Below are 3,878 nucleotides of genomic sequence, written 5' to 3'. Positions count from 1 at the left end.
CACTACAGTGTGTAAGAGTGAAGTTATTGATTTTTATGACTAATAATAATAAAATAATAAAAATTTCTTAAAATTCAGATTTTGCATTTAGTGTCAAACCAAGAGTTGTAGTATGACCAGCAGGAGACAATTGAAGGCTCCAATGATTTTGTTAACACTACAATGTATAGGATAGGACAGCAGATCAGTCCTGTCTAACATCCTACTTCTGTTTCCTCTCACCTGAATCTTCCAACAAACTCCCTGACGTTCCTCCATCTGACGAGCAGAGTCCGTTCAAAAAGTTCACATTTAGTGCCAAAAATATTCATTCAAAGATGAAGAAACCATGAAAAGATCGATAAAACTACTTGAAGGTTAAATAAAGTGGAGCTCTATGGCGTGTGTGTTGGTGGTTTGATCCCGTCAGGTGTGTCTGAGTGGAACGTACCACCTGCTCAGGTCAGCGGGGGGAACACAGAGATACAAAAGTTAAAAATCCTGGCTCTAAACCTAGTCCACTTTATGTCACATGAGTGCATCTACATTAGCATAACATTTAATTTAATGTAGATGAGTTTTACTGCTCCAATCACAGACCGACCTGCTGCTGACATCACCTGTTCACCTGGAGCTCACCTGTTCACCGGACCGCAGCAACAAACTGGAGTAGAACTGAGTGCTCTCGATCATGGATCAAATAATAATTCAGTGGAATCTTTACTGCAGTAACACATTTTCTTCACCATCATATTATCTGAAAACTAAAAGACTCTCCTCAGTGAAGCAGCGCGGTGAACTTTACCCACTGTGGGATCAATAAAGTTTATCCTTATCCTTATCAGAGCAGGGGGCGCTACTGCTCCTCTGGCGGACACAGGCGGTAACGACACTATTATTATTTGAGGCAAAGCTAGCGACAGTACAGATGAGCAGCACTTCCTGTTTCAACGTAAAACTATCGTAATGCTCTTAGGCTAAAACATGGTTTTGTGAGACTCAGAAGAATCTGCAGTATGAAACAAAATGTATTTAAGGACCAATAGCTTGTCGACTCCCTCAAATTGTGTTTGTTGTCACTATACGTTCAAAAATGAACACGTTATAGGTAATGTACAAATGCATTCGTGACCGGAAGTGTTAGCCGAGCTAGCGGAAGTGCTAACGAGGGTTTGTTATGACACTAACGAATACCTTAACACACGTAGTTCTAAAATCAATTCTCTCCAAGACACAGAGCTCTAGCTCCGTTTCCTGTCCCAGGTCTCACGTTTCAGCCTGATATCGTGATCAGCACCTTTTAAAGAGACGCTGCTGGTAGCGCTGGAGTTAGCTTGTCACTAGCTTCTGATTAGCTGCTAGCTCGCTAACGCTGCCATCACAGATGTAGCTATAGATTGTCATTAGCTACATTGTGGATTCATTTCCCGTTAGGACGTGACTCAGACTACAACAAAAGTAATTGGAGCAAGTGGAGAAGCTAGCTGTCGTCAAATACGACTTGGTTTACACCAGAGATCCTTCTGAATCGACCTAAATCGCTTAGTAATACGTTTGACATAAAATGTACAATAAAGAAAGATGCTTTTACGTTGAAGAGTAACAGGAAGTGCTGCTCATCTGTAATGTCACCAGCTATACAGATAATAATAATGACGTGTCGTTACCGCCTGTGTCCACCAGAGGTCAGTAGCGCCCCCTCCTGTGACATGATCTTACATGAGTGAGATTAGATGACAGCAGAGACTCATAAAATACAGCAAAAATACAGTAAAAAATACAGTAAAAATATACTAAAAAATACAGTGAACTACTGTACAATATATATAGTAAAAATACAGTAAAAATACACCAAAAATATAGTAAAAATATTGCAAAAAATGTCATAAAAATATAGGAAAAATACAGTATCAATATAGTAAAGAAACAGTAAAAAATATAGTACAAATACAGTAAAAATATAGTAAAAATACAGTAAAAAATATAGGAAAAATACAGTAAAATATAGTAAAAATATAGCAAAAATACAGTAACAATTAAAAATACCTTCAATTATTACAATATCACTGTGATTCTCCACTGTGTATTATGCAGAATTGTAATATGATAGCAATTTATTTGTGTTGTGTTCATTATTGATGCCTTTAACCCTTCCATGCATAGAGGTCATGACAGTGTGCAGCTCTTCTAAAGCTGTTTTCTTGTATGTGCATGAGTTTTGATGGCATAGTTGGACATCAGCCACTACAGTGGATCCTATTGCATCATTTCTTCCACTGCCAGTGATTGGCTAGCCATTGCAAATTCTTAAAAAAAATAAAGAAAATAAAAAAATAAAGAAAAAAGAGAAAGAGTCAAACCAAGATGGCCGACAGGCAGCCAGAAACACCGAGTAGCTCATTTTCTTTTGTTCAAACCTTCTATAAAAAAGAGACCTTTGCAGGAAAGAAAAATATGGTGACATCGAGGAACATCTAAGGAGTCATGCAATTGCAAAATTTTCCAAGTATTGATGTTATATTGGGAGGCAATTATGATTAATCTCATGTCCACTAAAGTGCACATCATGCATCACCAGCTATATTTCAGCTACAATTCATTGACCACAATTAGGCTATTACTGCTGCTGTTCTTGAAAATATGTCATCTGAGAGACTTGGGAATCTATACAGGAGAGTGAATCCCTCAATGCTGTTTGAATTATTTATGCATCAATTATTTTATTTTATAGTTCACATCACATTTCACAGTTCAATACACTGTATATCATTTTATCCATTTGTTTGTTAAATCCATATTTCTAGAGCAAAATGCATGGTGGCCATCTCAGTGGACATGTAAAAACCTTGTTTTTCATGCCTAAAGATGAATAAAAACAATTGGGGGGAAAAAATCCTAACTGAGGTTATCATAATTCATGCATGAATGGGAGTTAGGTAAAGTTGGCAAGATATTCACAGATTCGGACTTCCGGCATCAATAACTCATGAGATATACGTTGTAAAAACATAAACAATGCCTCTTTCAAATCGCTGTAAGCTAGACAATGTGCTACGAGGCCAGTTTTATCAAAAGTCGCTGTCTTTCAAGTTGCAGAAATAGCACTGATGTCTATGAGCAGCCGGCTGTGCAACGAGTGAACAGGGACCGTCTGCAAATAGCAAAACCGCTGCAACAGCGAAGAGAGACAAATATTCAATTACTTAACTTTCATACACTGTAGTGTCACCAAATTTACTGCAGCCATCAATTGTCTCCTGCTGGTCATACTACAACTCTTGGTTTGACACTAAATAAAAAAAAATCTGAATTTTAAGGAATTTTTTATCATTTTATTAGTAATAAAATACAATAACTTCCCCCTTGTTTACTGTAGCGTCACCAAAATCATTTGAGCCTTCAATTGTCTCCTGCTGCTCATACTACAACTCTTGGTTTGACACTAAATACAAAATCTGAATTTTAAGAAATTTTCATTATTTTAGTATTGTTTTAATAAATTCAATAACTTCACTCTTGTTTACTTTAGTGTCACCAAAATCACTGGAGCCTTCAATTGGCTTCTGCTGGTCATACTACAACACTTGGTTTGATATTAAGTACAAAATTTGAATTTTAAATAATTTTTATTGGTAATAAAATTCATTAACTTCACTCTTATGTACTGTAGTGTCACCAAACTCGCTGCTGCCATCAGTTGTCTCCTGACTGTCACAGTACAACCCTTGGATTGATATTAAATAGAAAATCTGAATTTTAAGGAATTGTTATTGGTAATAAAATTCAATAACTTCACTCTTATACATTGTAGTGTTACCAAAATCACTGGAGCCATCAGTTGACTCCTGCTGGTCATACTACAACTCTTGGTTTGATATTAAATTAAAAAATCTGAATTT

Source organism: Amphiprion ocellaris, chromosome 7 (assembly GCF_022539595.1).
Source record: "Amphiprion ocellaris isolate individual 3 ecotype Okinawa chromosome 7, ASM2253959v1, whole genome shotgun sequence".
Lineage (NCBI taxonomy): Eukaryota > Metazoa > Chordata > Actinopteri > Pomacentridae > Amphiprion > Amphiprion ocellaris.
Note: the sequence above shows the minus strand (reverse complement) of the source record.